Source organism: Uloborus diversus, chromosome 3, assembly GCF_026930045.1.
Source record: "Uloborus diversus isolate 005 chromosome 3, Udiv.v.3.1, whole genome shotgun sequence".
NCBI classification, from domain to species: Eukaryota; Metazoa; Arthropoda; class Arachnida; order Araneae; family Uloboridae; genus Uloborus; species Uloborus diversus.
In genome coordinates, this window is record NC_072733.1 from 82,666,780 (window position 1) to 82,682,778 (window position 15,999).

The window sequence follows — 15,999 nt, forward strand, 5'->3', positions numbered from 1 at the left end:
ATTTTTTATCATTTAATCTTCTTAAAGCACTCGCATTACTCTCATCAAAGACTTTTAGGCATAAGGCAACATTTTGCCTTTCTAAGTTAGAGGGAAATAGAGATTTTCTGGACAATTTTGGGGCATATTTTATCAAGGAATTTTCTTCTTCAGAAAATAAATATCTTAAATGCCCCAACGATGCACTTCGTAGCACAGTATCATCATTAAATGAGGGAAACATGAATGTATTTTCTGGCGTTTTCTGGTTCAGCCAGTTGTTTCTAATGCATTTCAATATATGCACAGAATCAAAAAGTACAAATATTTTTTTACCATCATGCTGTGGATTGGGAAAACAGGTTTGTAGTTCTCCACCGCAGAGAGACGTAAACATATTGCGATTGACTCTGTTATTGTCTGATATAACTGATAAAATTACGTAACCACAATCTTGAATTAGATGAATCATCTTTTGGGTCATATCTAGTAATTCATCTGTATTAATGAATTTAACAGGAAATAACCCGGCGACATCTTTATTTTTTGAATTTAGTGACGTTATCATAAACGCTTGGACACTTGTTGCTCTTTGATGTTGTTTGTTTGTACTTAATCCACTTATGGTATTCGAGCGAAAATTTACATGAGGTCTAACAATAATTTCATCTAATAGCAAATTTACAGTGCGCTCTCTTTCTTCTAATTTTTTACATTTTTCTGTTAAATATTTCTTATGTTCCGATCCATCTTTGCTTCCATCAAAACTCAAAACTGAAGAAATTTTTCTTAAATACCTTTCGTGAGGAAGAGCTAAAGTACTTGAACTATATAAATTTTTGTAGCAAACCGGAGATTTAATGAAAATTGAGAAAGCCCATGCGAGCATGAAAGGAGAATATCTTCTAGTCTTTTTGCATAAAAGATTCATTTGCTCGTAATGAAAGCCAATCGCTTTTTGAAATTCTATTTCTTCATCAGTTTTGGGAGAATCATCAGTTAAAAAATTCTCCAAGTCCACCAAAATTTTATCCAGAGTTATTTTAGTGTGAGGACATTCCATACTGTTAAAATATACAATTAACTTATCAATTTCAGAATATCTTGTTAATATTAATCTTTTTTTATCATTCATTTTCAAAATACTGGTCATATCCTTGGGATTCATTTTTTCATCTTTAATAAATAAATCAATGTTTAGGTCGTTATAAATTGTAACACTGACAAATACTTTTAACGGAAGTGAGTTGCTCTCAATTTTGAAAATAGTAATTTTACTGTCATCAGAATATTTAAACCAATCTTCCCCCAAAATAACTTCATGCTTTAATAGTTCTTCAAATGATGGAATGACATCTGCTTTTGATAAATTTTCATTTTTAACTTTTAATACGGCATTCTGTTGCAATCTTCTCTGTTCGGGGTCTTTCCTTTTTTCAGAAGAATTTTTGGTCGATAAATATGATGGCAAATTGGGAAAAACCATAGGAACAGCAGTTGGTTTCAATTTGAATCTTTTTCTCTCAATTTCCTGTATGGTGCCGTCTGATCTTATTTTAGTGTCACTCTTAATAATATCGTTTTCGTTAAAATGGTTTATGCAGACTACACTTCTTGGGCCTGGTTCAAAATTCTCTCGGGGTATTTTTCTTAACCATTGATCTAGAAGACTTTTGTCATTAGGAAATTTAAAAACTCTGACATTTTCCTTTAATTTGTAGTTGGAAGTACATCCCGGCACACAGCAGGATGAAGGCATAATGTCCTTGAGAGAAAAATACTATTATTACTTTTAATATTGCTGTTTTATAGTCTCTATATTTGAATTTTAATATTAATGTTAAAAAAAAATTTTAATGTTATTATTTTTACTACTTAATTTTGTTTGATAAAATTAGGTTTCATTCCTAAATTTTGAAAGGATTTCAATTACTTTATATGAAGACGTATTCTGATATAAATGCTGCAGGCTTAATCAAGACAGTTCTTAAACACAAATACTTCAACCATTTACAATTTCATTAAAACATTAAATCAAATTATCCTCATACGCTAAAAATAAAAAGATGAGGACCTAAGAAAATATAAAACATTCAAAACAATTTGATTCACTTACCTTGAATTTCAATCAATTTATCGTGCACTTATCATTTCGCTTAAAAGTACAATATTTCTTGAAAGTAAGGCAAATAAATTAAAAATAAAAGATACATAAATCCAAAAAAATGTTTAAAAATGCAAAGCTTATGGCATTTAAAAAAATCAAATGGACGACGTGATAATTTTATCAAAATTTGGCCGATAGGCAAATTGAAAATCACAAGAAATACACGTGGTGCTATACTGGACGAAAGAAAATTCCCATCGCTTAGCTCTAGTAAAGATGGCGTTCAACCGGTTTGGCCCAGGCCCACAACATTTTCTCCCCTACTCTCTAAAGATTCGCGGCGGTCCCGGCTAGATGGTGGGAGCATCAACTTAAAACAAAAATTTATTTTTGGGTTATTTCACGGTAGTTTAGACATTTATGTCGAGTCCGTAACGTGACCTTTTTTTTTTTTTTTGCCATAACATTTTAATTTACTGTTTGATTAGCATATTATTTTATTTTGAGCTTTTCCTACCAATTCACCAACTCAAATTAAAATAATTTGCAAATGAAATACTAAATTTGAAAGTTATGGCAAAAAAAGGTCACGTTACGGACTTTACATAAATGTCAAAAAATACCGTGAAATGACCCTTTGGTGAAAAACGACAAAGTCCAAAAACTTGGGAAAATACCACCGTAGCCTTTCACGGTAAAACGAAGAAGTCCAAAAACGCGGGGAAAACGACAAAACGCGCGAAAATATCACCGTAATCTTTCATGGTAAAACGGCAAAGTCCGAAAACGCGAGAAAAAAGGCGCAAAAATGTTCCGAAAACGAAACCAAACCTTCGTAACCTTCTACGAGTCCGGAGGTGATAGCAGGAGGAAGAGTTGGGAGGCGCAATGGGGGATGCGGAGTGAGTTGGGAGGAAGAGCTGATCTTCAAATCATCCTCCTGCAGATGAACTCTCTTTTTTCCCCTACTAACAAACATGTGAAAAACCCGCTTTGCCCTACTATTCAGCCCAAAGCGGATAAGCTCAACTAATTGTGGTTTGGTACATTTCCCAATCAAATATGAAGTTACACCTAAATGATTAAAATACCTGACTAGCTACATGCGATTATATAAAAAATATAAAACTGTTGTACTTATCCAACTGTTGTAGTACAGTACATTCGTAAACAGTACATTTGTTTATAAAACAAAGAAATAACTGAGTTAATTAATAGACTAAATAATTTCCATCCTAAAAAATAACTTTTTTAAAGTTATACTTATCCTATTGAAAGAGAAAATCTACACACGAGTCAGCACACGAGTCACGAAATTTTAAATAAATATATGGTGAATTCCAGCGGTAACGGAAGGACGGTTTTTAACAAAAAAAAAAAATCGATGAATTTCTGTCTGTGAGCATATAAAAATATATATTTTTTCAAAAACTGATGCATGAACTTTTATACACATCATAGTAAGTTGCTAAAAAAGCCAAAGCCAAGAATTTTTCGTTAGTAACTTTTTTATAAATTAAATTTAAATAACGGTAACGGAAGAACATTTTTGGGACATGATTTTCACGCTATCATGTTCTCCCCAAAAGTTCAGCTAAACTATAAAAGGGAAAATTGTATAAAAATTAGAGCACATACACTGTTATAACCAGGGTTTCCAGACACGTGAATATATTCCCCCTAAGGTAAAAGTATGGCGTCCAAGGGTGCCATTCTGGCCAGGAAATAGAACAGGGGTGCGAATACAGCAGACAATCGCAAAATGAATTGCTGGCGCTTCCGGCATACATTCACCATTAAACCACTTCAATATGGCGGACGAATGATAGGTTGCATCTATGCGTGGCTTCTATGTATTTTACATTGAATGAAGTACACTATTGGATTAAATCTCAACTTTTCTAGGATAATTCTTAAAAATAACAAGTAATTACAGCGTTTGATCACTTTGTAGCTTTTAGGGCTTTCAAACATAGTTAAAAGTACGTTTACTGCTTTTCAGTTACCGTTAGTCCGTTATGATACCGTAGTACCGTTAGTTGTTTAGTTTCAGTTTACCGTTACTGTCGTGAAATTTCCATCATTCAAAACGCTACTAAATATATCTATCATTATTTTCTTGAATACTCGATAAGCAGCATTTAATCACCAAAATAATAACCGCAATAAGATTATCAATAATCAACAGAACCTAAATAAAAATGATTCTTGTGCTTCGTAGATTACTACAAAACAGCAAGCGCAAAAAATAAAAAAGAAATCTCTCTCCGTCTGTTTTTGCTTTTTCATTCAAGTATTTGATTCATTTCCTGTTAGCGGTTAATATTTCGATAGCGTTAGGAATTACTTTAGGTTTTTAAACTGTCGAAAAATTTCATGCACATTTTATTTTATTGTTATTTTGATTGAAATTGTGAACGTTTGAGAAATGATTTTGTTTTTCCGTAACTTTAATATCCCAGAATATTTTTGACTCTTTATGTAAATAATACATAAGTACCTCTACACTTTACTTTCGGTGCGGTTATTTCTCATAAACGATCATTAACTTAACTATGATTATTGAAATAATTACTCGTCTTTAACTTTAAATATATTTGTGACAACTCTTTGATACCAAGTAAAGTAGGTAGATATTTACTGTTTTGTTCATTTTTAATGTTACTTTGTAAGAAAAAAAATTAACCGAAACGCAGGATTTTTTCACAGGTTTTTAACTGCCCAAGAGTTATTATAATTATTATTATTTATTTTATTTATTTTTAAGAAAAGGATAAAATTTCACAGGTCCGCAATGTTTTTCATTTGCTTTTACTGACCCGTGGGTCAAAAGAGGTTGAGAAACATTGAGTTAGAGCCCGATCAGATGAATTAAAGCAATGAGCACTTCTTAACTATGTTGAAAACTCTGAAATATGATCAAATGCTGTAATTACAAGTTTTAAGCATTTCCAGTACTGAATTCATGCAATGTGAAAAGTGTCCAAAACGTAGAATATCATGAATCAAAACAAAACTATTTAAAAAAAATATTACACAACTGTATTCAAAAACACACACAATACGGGGGAGGGGGGAAGAGGATCTACAGTAAGGGTGCCATTTCTCTCTCCGAAGGTTCATTCTTTTCACCCCGGCTGCCTGTTTTTTAAAAGGTGCCTGTTTTTCACCCTAGTTAGAGGTGCCATTTCGGCTCCGTATTAGGTGCCGCTGGTGAACAAGCGTTTCATCCCTGAAAGGTGCCGAATGCAACTTGTAGTTTTAACAGTGTACGGGAGTGTTCAGTCATAACCATTTCACCTTTAGTTTTAAAAAATAATTATTTTAAGCAAATAAATTATGCATTTGTTAATTGTAGCGGAAGGACAAGAAGTTCAAAGCAATTAAACTTGGTAAATTTGAACTAAAACACATTTATTCAGTTAATACAGCAGTCTGAAACAATGATATCTAATTAATGAACCATATGTTACAATTCTGAATTCTTTAAATACTCAATAATTTTATCAGAATCCATCGAACTTAAAATCTTCTTTCTCATTAATTACAAAGATCATTCCCACATTATTATGCATTCTCAAACAAGCTTTTTTTCACTCCTTTATCTTCTATATGAAGTACCTGTCCAATATTGCCCTTTGTTAGTTTCTTTCCCTTCCATCCAACTAACAAAACGTCTCCAAACGTTAATCAATCATTTGGCATATCCTTTATGATTTGGTGTTTTTGATTCAGCTGTATCTTCTTTTTTAACATTATTTATAACTGTCCTCTGTCCCTGCCTTTGAAGTGAAATCTCCTTCGATTTGTTGAAGTAGATTGTTTGGAGTACTTACTATATTCAATAACATAACTTGTTACAGGGTTTAAATAGTGCATATTTTGTGTGTCAGGATGAGAGTGGATATTACTATATTACTCCATCTTTGTGAAAGTTGATCTCTGAATTTACTGATATCTTCTTAGTACGTTTAACAGTTAAATCAGTGATCTCAACAGTCCTTTCATGTGACTTGTTGTGGCAACAAATCTGAAAGCAGTTTCAATATTGTATTGTTCAAACATAAATTTCAAATTTGTAAGCAATTGTTTCTGCTTGAATTGGCTTGTCATATCACAAACATGTCATACAAAATGATTTTCACATGCTTAGGAATTTTTAAGTGTAATTTTCATGATTTTCATCACATAAAATAGAAGAAATAAAATCACAAAATATTTTTTTAAAAAATTAAATAAAATTTTATTTTTTAAATAAAGGCACTTGTAATTTTTGTTCAAATACTACTTATATATGTTTTAAATGTGACTACTAACTTTAAACAATAGTTTGTTCTCTACTAGCATTCTTAAATATTACCTTGTATCAGCTTATAGATAAATGTTCTTCCGTTACCTTATTTTTTTGTCCTTCCGTTACCAATAAAAACCATATAAATTAAATATCTATTGAAATTTTAACTATTCCTCCTTGACAAGGGACAAAATTCTGCTTTGCATAAAAAAAAACATTAGTTTCTATACCTCATAGGTTTTGGTAAACTAATTGAGATATAGTATTTCGGTAACAGAAGAACATCAAATTGTCACCTCATTAATGGTCCTATTTCATGGTTGAAATAAAAGAAATTTGAAATTACTTACCAAAAAGTTTAACTAGACAGTCAAAAGATAAAAGTTAATCTCAATATTATTTGCTGATAATGAGTTTATTCAAATTACAGGATGTAACAAAACAGAGATTTTTTGCTCTGTAAAAACATAAGGAAAAAACTTGATTTTGCGCTTGATTTTTCTGAAAGTCATCAAACTATTTGGAAAAAACAGGTTAAGATTCAAGAAATTCATTTATTTCTGAAGGGAATGGTATATGTCAAGTGTCAGAGTATTAATTTTTTAATTCAAGTGTCATGTCTCCTTTTTCCTGGAATTCCCCATATGATTAAATCCTATATCCGCTTTGCCCGACCCGCTTTGCCCAAAGGCACGTTTTTTATTTCAATAATTATAACCTGAAATTAATAATTTAAAAAAAAACGGAATGACCACCGTTGTTTATAGGTGAATAGTGTCAAAATAAGTTAATATTATTGACAATAAAAAATAAGCTGGTCTTCGACTAATCACAAGTTACAAAACTTCATTTTTTTTAATGTACCATTTTTTTATTTTAAGCCCGGTTGCATATAAGCTACTTTTACTCCTGTTCGGTCATAGGAAAATTTCAGGCCCTCTCATTGGCTTATTCGAGTGTCAATCAAAGCTTCAAAGCTGTGACGTACTGCAATGTTGCTAGTCCTCTCTCGCAGTGTTTCATGTTTGTAATCTGTTAAATACGAATAAGCATTTGCAAATGAGATCTTTAATTGAATGTTGCTGACAAAAACAGCATTATTATTCCAGTCAATTTCATCCTTTGCAAAACAAATGAAAGCTTTTATTGAGAAGCTATGCTTCGAAATAAAAATAGGTGGCGCCATCTTTAAGCAAAAAATGTATGTTTTACGACATTGTTTTAATTTAAATCGAAGTTATTTTTAAAATAATTCTCACGATAAATTATTTTAGTGATAGAAAAGCAAATTCCGCAATTTTTCATATTCTAACTGATATTTAATGCAATTTAAACAGCTCTTCTTAAAGAAATGATTACCATTTAAGTTAATAACAAATACTTATTTTGAATAATTTTATACATGCTAATTTCTAATATAATTTGCTCTTGTGCCAGTAAATAAATTATTTATCGTATAACTTTTCTTTCTCATTGCTATATCTATTGTTTCACATTGTATCTGGCTGATAGATTATGTACATCTGTTTTACAATATTTACTTTATTTTTTTTGTGAGTTCAATATGAATAAATTATGATTAGTTCCCTGTTGGTTTTCAAGTACATGTGACTGGACTAGAAAGCCATAGTGTTATTAAAGTAATAATTCTTCCACATCATATGAAGAGAAATTACATTTTCATAAAACAGTTGCAAAACGATTCAGAACCAAAGAAGTTTTGTAACACACACACACACACAAACACTTTTATTGATAAAATATGTACATCTAGGAAAATAATGCAAATTATGAAAGTGTGCTCACCCTAATTTTCAACTTCTCAAGCTCTACGAGAAACACAGAGTTGTAAATCAGCTTGTTTCAAAGACAACTTAAGTTTCGACACTTTCAAAAAAAAAGAAATATTTTCACAAGATTTTAAATTCAATTTTTTTAATATTTTAAAAAATTTTCAATCAATGTATGATATTTAATGTATTTGAATGATTACATTTAAATTGTTTCAGAACTATTCATGAAACCACGAAGGTCGGTATCAGCAGTACAGCAAAAAAAGGAAAACTTTTTTGCTAATTTTGCTGAAAATATTTAGCAGCTGCTGATCTCTTCATGGGCCCAGTCTGAAATATTTAGTTGTATTTATTACAATACATTAAAAGTCATATATTGATTTCAAAATTTTAAAAATTGTCTCAAAAATGGTTGAGTTTTCAAGTTTTAGAATTTTGTGAAACTTTTCTTTCCCAAATTTTTTTAAGTTAAATAGTAAATGAAACTGCGTGAAATTCTCTTGAATTTCCCTTATCAACTGTGCGTGATAAATTTTTTTCAAAATAATAAATGAATTTAAGGTGTCAAAGGGTGCGATTTCTGAAAGTTTGACTTGAAAGTGATTTGACTTGAAATAACATATATATAATTTTACATTAAGAAACATTGCTTTTTAATGTTATTTTCAATTATTTCATTCAAAGGTTTAAATTACCTATTCCTTTTTACATAACTTTAAATATTATGAAGAATATTAAAAGATAAGGAATTCGCTGCTTAATTTAAAACACTTACATTAAGAATTAGTTGATAAATGAGCTTAATTAAACTACAATAGTACCTTCTTCAAAAGCGTCATTTTTTGCTTAAAGATAACGCTATTTATTCGTTTAATTATGTATTTTACAAGTTTTTTTTAAGCAGGGCATTGTTTTATTTTATGAGTTATGAAACTAATATGAGAAAAGAAGGATATGTTCGCCAGACTCGCTCAATATTCAATTGGAAGTCTTATTCTAGGATGCTAACTCATATTCAATAGAAATTAGCTGGAAATAAACTGGCACAAGAGAAAATTATATTAGAAATTATTATGTATTAAATTATTCTCTAGAAGTATTTATTATTAACTTAAATGGTAATCATTTCTTTAAGAAGAGCTGTTTAAATTGCATTAAATATCATTTAGAATATGAAGAATTGCGGAATTTGCTTTTCCATCAGCAAAATGATTTATCGTGAGAATTATTTTAAAAATAACTTCGATTTAAATTAAAACGATGTCGTAAAACATACATTTTTTGCTTAAAGATGGCGCCACCTATTTTTATTTCGAAGCATAGCTTCTTAATAAAAGCTTTCATTTGTTTTGCAAAGGATGAAGTTCATTGGAATAATAATGCTGCTCTTTTCAGCAACATTCAATTAAAGATCTCATTTGCAAGTGCTTATTCGTATTTAACAGATTACAAACATGAAACACTGCGAGAGAGGACTAGCAACATTGCAGTACGTCACACTTTGAAGCTTTGATTGACAATCGAATAAGCCAATAAGAGGACCTGAAATTTTCCTATGACCGAACAGGAGTAAAGGTAGCTTATATGCAGCCCGGTTGCGCCATGCTGCTTCACTGCTGCTTCGCTGGGACTGATAATAACTCGGGGGTGTTCAGTTAACACGACATACGTATTCTTCGCCGCTAACACACCATGGAGGGGGGGCATACGAAGGCCTACCCGCTTTGGACGACCTACCTGCTTTGGGCCACCCTCCCCTACATAAAAAATTACAACAACTAGAGGGTTAAAATGGTTTTTTGGTACCACTTAGTAAATGAGTATGTACGTGCAAAATATTGTTATAATCCGTGAGCACTCACTTTTTAGATGTGTGAGTTGACATGGAATGACCCCATAATGCATCAAAATTGTTATATCCAATGAGTCAAATATAACATAATTGATTGTATGTAACTGTCTCTATCCTATTTGAGAACTTTTGAGTTCATTTTCAAGTGGGAAAGCAGAAAACCGTTCCGCTTTTCGTTTAAAAGCGAAAAAAAAAAGTTCTTTTTTCCGTTGCACAACTTTTTTCTTTTTTTTATTTAATTTCATTTTTCACTCATATTTCAAACAGATGCGTGCATTTATATGATAAATTTGCTTCAACTATTTTTATTCCTGTTTTTATTTTTTTATTTGTCTATTTTTACCCCAAGTTTTTGCTCGTAAAATTTGCAATTGCGTGAGTTTAAAAAAAAAACGATTTTTTTTTCGTGCGTTACATAGCTTTTCTTCTGACTACACCCATACTAGTTGGAAATAAAATCTGAATTTTTATTGTGCAAACTGAGGCCTGCGCTTTTTATGCACAATAACACTAATTTTATGCTCATAATCAGAGTTCGACAAAAGTGCAAAATCTTTGTTTCCTATAAAACATTTTTGGCGCTTGACAAATTAAACACTAAAGGAGGGGAAAAGTCCTTACCCTGAACTATGCTAACGGCAAATTTCTTTCAAAACCTTATGTATTTAAAAAATTCGAAGAAGAAAAAAAGCATATGAGGCAGTGAGAAGCAAAAGAAAGTAAGTACTTTTTAAAGGGTAAACGCGTTTAAAGTTCAGATCCCAGGTAGGGTTTTATTGATTTTTTTTTTTTTTTTGGAAATCATGCTGTATAGCTGCATCGACCAGAGCTACTGGTACCATCTCTTGCCTTAAAACATAGGAGAGGTTCTCCTACAATGTGTACTAATTATATCCATTTTTTTTTTAAATTTTGGCACTTAACATATATTTGCTTCTCACTGCCTCATATATACAATGCATAATTATTATTGTTATTACTATTTAAAACTTGTTAAGAATGATTTGAAAGATATAGATGTCCTACTACAACTGTATAAATGTGTGGGCACTAATCTGTTTTCTTGAAAATCGAAAATTTTCTGAACTTGGATTGAGACTAAATAACTAAATTTTTCAATTCTAAATGAAATTTCTACAAAGTAACTTAATTTTTAACCGACGAAAAAACGGAGGAGGTTCTCAATTCGACACGTATATTTTTTTTTTTTTTAATGTATGACCACGCATAACTTTTTACAGAACAGTCTGATTTTGATAATTCTTTTTTTATTGGAAAGGGTATACCCCGAAGGTGGTCCCATAAAAATTTTGAAAAAAAAATCTTACCCTAAGGGTGGGAAAAGGGGGTTGATTTGTTGTTCACTCACAGATTTTTAATGTATGACCACACATAACTTTTTACAAAATAGTCCGATTTTGATAATTCTTTTTTTATTGGAAAGGTTATACCCTGAAGTTGGTCTCATATAAGTTTGAAGAAAAAATTCCTATCCTAAGGGTGGGAAAAGGGGGAGATTTGTTGTTCACTCACAAATTTTTTTATATATGACCACACATAACTTTTTACAGAATAGTCCGATTTAGAATATTCTTTTTTTTATTGGAAAGGGTATAGCCTGAAGTTGTTCCTATATAAATTTGAGGGGAAAAATCCTACCCTAAGGGCGGGGAAAGGGGGGCGATTAGTAGTTCACTCTAAGATTTTTTGATGCTGAATTGGGTATAACAAAAAAAAAAAAAAACTCACGATGAATGAGATGCAGACTTGTATGTCTCTCGTGTGTACTGTCTTGAGCAGGTAAACGACAGTATCTGCAGAAATGAGTTTTCGAGATATTTGAAGAATTGTGCGCTGGATTCAGTACTATCAACTGGGAAATGTTGGAATTATATTTTTTTTTAGCGGAAAACAAATAAGTTAGTTTGTACAACAAAGCTAACGTACAAACAATGATGACAAAATGCAAAAAAAAAAAAAGATAAAATTGCAGTTATAGCCCTTTACCTGCACACGGTAGTGTAGACCTCTCAATCTCTGGTACTTGTGATTAGGGTTAGTTTTCAGTGCCAGTCGTCAAACATTTTTTTATATTCAGGATTTGTATGAAAAAATAGGGCGAAGTTTAGTGATGGTGATATACTATTTTTAACCGACGAAAAAACGGAGGAGGTTCTCAATTCGACACGTATATATTTTTTTTTTTAAATGTATGACCACCCATAACTTTTTACAGAACAGTCTGATTTTGATAATTCTTTTTTTATTGGAAAGGGTATACCCCGAAGGTGGTCTCATAAAAATTTTGAAAAAAAATTCCTACCCTAAGGGTGGTAAAAGGGGGTTGATTTGTTGTTCACTCACAGATTTTTAATGTATGACCACACATAACTTTTTACAAAATAGTCCGATTTTGATAATTCTTTTTTTATTGGAAAGGTTATACCCTGAAGTTGGTCTCATATAAATTTGGAGAAAAAATTTTTACCCTAAGGGTGGGAAAAGGGGGAGATTTGTTGTTCACTCACAGATTTTTTTATATATGACCACACATAACTTTTTACAGAATAGTCCGATTTAGAATATTCTTTTTTTTATTGGAAAGGGTATAGCCTGAAGTTGTTCCTATATAAATTTGAGGGAAAAAATCCTTCCCTAAGGGTGGGGAAAGGGGGGCGATTAGTAATTCACTCTAAGATTTTTTGATGCTGAATTGGGTATAACAAAAAAAAAAAAAAAAACCCTCACGATGAATGAGATGCAGACTTGTATGTATCTCGTGTGTACTCTCTTGAGCAGGTAAACGACAGTATCTGCAGAAATGAGTTTTCGAGATATTTGAAGAATTGTGCGCTGGATTCAGTACTATCAACTGGGAAATGTTGGAATTATATTTTTTTAGCGGAAACCAAATAAGTTAATTTGTACAACAAAGCTAACGTACAAACAATGATGACAAAATGCAAAAAAAAAAAAAAAAAAAAAAGATAAAATTGCAGTTATAGCCCTTTACTTGCACACGGCAGTGTAGACCTCTCAATCTCTGGTACTTGTGATTAGGGTTAGTTTTCAGTGCCAGTCGTCAAACATTTTTTATATTCAGGATTTGTATGAAAAAATAGGGCGAAGTTTAGTGATGGTGACATAATATTTTTAACCGACGAAAAAACGGAGGAGGTTCTCAAGTCGACACGTATATATATATTTTTTAATGTATGACCACACATAACTTTTTACAGAATAGTCCGATTTTGAATATTCTTTTTTCATTAGAAAGGATATAGCCTGAAGTAATTCCCCTATAAATTTGAGGGAAAAATTCCTACCCTAAGTGGGGGGAGAGGGGGTGATTAGTTGTTTACTCCAAGATTTTTTGATTCTGAGTTGGGTATTACAAAAAAAAAAAAGCTCACAATGAATGAGCTTTAGACCTGTATGTCTCTCGTGTGTACTGCCGTGGGCAGGTAAGCGGCAGTATCTGCAGAAATGAGTTTTCGAGATATTTGAAGAAATGTGTGTTGGATTCAGTAGTACTCAGGGGCGGCAAATAGGGGGGTCAAGAGGGGGCGGTCGCACCCCCAAATTTTTTGAGCAGAATGATAGAAAATGGGTGAATTCAATTTATGTAAGTCGGGAATCAATGTTCATTAAAGGAAATCTCGCTGGTTCTCAGCAATTATTTGATGAAACTCGACACATTCTCAGACTAGAAAAAGTGTTTTTCGGTATTTGGATGATGACTTAGAAATTCATGAAGTATTTTCGGCTTTTTCAGAACATAGAAGACTGATAGAGAACCATGGTTAATTTTAACTAAAGAAGGCATTGCCTCAAATAGGCTAAATATTTCACACTTGTATGCCCAGTGTAACGATGGTATGCCCAATATGAGAGGCTCATGAAAAGTGGTGTGGCAGCATGGTTTTCACAAGAAAATTCATTGATATTTTACATTCACTTTTACGCTCATTTTTTAAGTGTATATTTATTTAATGAGTGTTCATCGCTTTCTTCTGCTAGAAACACATTTCAGCTGCTCAATACATTATAATGCATTCATAGAAACTTCTTAAAAATGCATGTGATTATTGAATAAAAAAGACTAGAGACGTACCGAGTACTCGGTAACTACTCGGTACTCGGCCTACTCGGCCAATTTGCCGAGTACTCGGTACTCGGCCCAATTTTGATCAGATACTCGGCCAATACCGAGTAGTTGCAAAAAATTGAATATTGTCCAAGACAGATATTAAAATTTATAAAAAAGCGCAAGCATATATTATTTTCTGCAATCATTTACAAGTCAAATTTAAATTTTGAGAATAATGAAGTTTGTAATGCTTCAATGGAATTAGTCTTTATTTTAATGTCCCCAAAGTTAATAAAACTTATTTATTAAAAATTGTGCAAAAAAAGTAAGTGTAGAAAATATGGAATTTTTATATTAAAAATGGATTTTTGCTACAAACAAAAATTAGTTATAAGAAATATAAAAATACCTTTGCTTAAAAAATAATTGGAAGTAAAACAATGTTAAAAGCAGTGCTGACACGTGTTTTAGCAATACAAGGAATTCCTTTTTCAATGCACAAAATGTGAGCTCGTGGATTTAAAGGCATCCGCCAAAAGTCGGATTCTTCTGTCGAATGTCTTTACATTCTTTAGCTCACATTTTATGCGCTGAAAAAGACGTTCCTTGTAATGCAGAAACACGTGTCTGCAGTGTTCCTGCACATTTGTTTTATTTGCTTTTAAAAATTATTTATGTTTGGCGGACTAGAACTATAATAGATTGGTATAATTTGTTTTAATTCCAACTTGATTAATCATACCTTTTATTTATTTATTTTTAATTTTAAAAACAATTCTTTTGTAAAATTTTTGACAAAAAACAAAATTTTTTAAATAATGCGTGATTAAATTTCAGCAGGAATTTAGTTTTAAAATCTGTTATATGGACAAAGAGGTCTATACAACTATTCCAATAAGTTCAAAATTCATCACATGTGTGTCGGTGGTTCTTCTTAAAACATAATTGGTACTTGGTAACTCGGCCGAGTAGTGAAAGGCCGAGTACTCGGTAACTCGATACTCGGCCGAGTAATGAAAGGCCGAGTACTCGGTACTCGGCTACTCGGCCAAAGTGCTACTCGGTACGTCTCTAAAAAAGACATATCAACCAAATACCTTTTATGGGGCTCTATAATTATGCAATCGCGGAGTGACACAAGATAATCTTCAAGAGTTAAAACGATAAAAATATCTCTCTATAATTTCAAAGTAGTGATTTGACGACTGGAAGAATTATTGCAAAACGATTCTTTCAATGGTGAAAAGCTCAAGCCCTTTAGCATGTATGACTTCGTTTGAATTTTTATCCAATTTATTTGCATCGGGAAAAGGTTTTTGAAAAATGTTTTACTCTATCAAAATCTATATCTTCAATCCACTACTCGACTATTCAAACCACAGTTCAATCTACAATTGATCTGTGCACCATACTACCATAGTTCAACCTACAATTGAAACTGAAAATAGATTTTTTATAGATGTATATTTCAATCAATCGTGAAATTTAAAAAAAAATCTTCCTCCGAGCCAATTTTAAACAGGCGAAAAAAAAAAAAAAGTGACAAAAATCCACATGATGATGTGAAGTCTAACATTAATTTTTGAATATTTTGTATGAAGTAATAGATTCAGTTTCGAATGAAATTAACACAAGATTTGATGATAATTATTTTTCTGTATGGTTGGCTAGGATTATGGTTATTTGGATTGGATTTTGAAAACGAAAAGTAAAATGTTTCAACTGTGAGTAAAATTTTTAGCATGAGGTAAGAAAAATTACAAGCAATATACCGACAGAATGGTTTTCAATTCAGAGACTGCAGTTTCGTCCTTGTTACGGACTCATAAGTCTGGAATAGTGAATAACAGAGCTGGAGGCATATGATATCTCATTGAAGTTGAG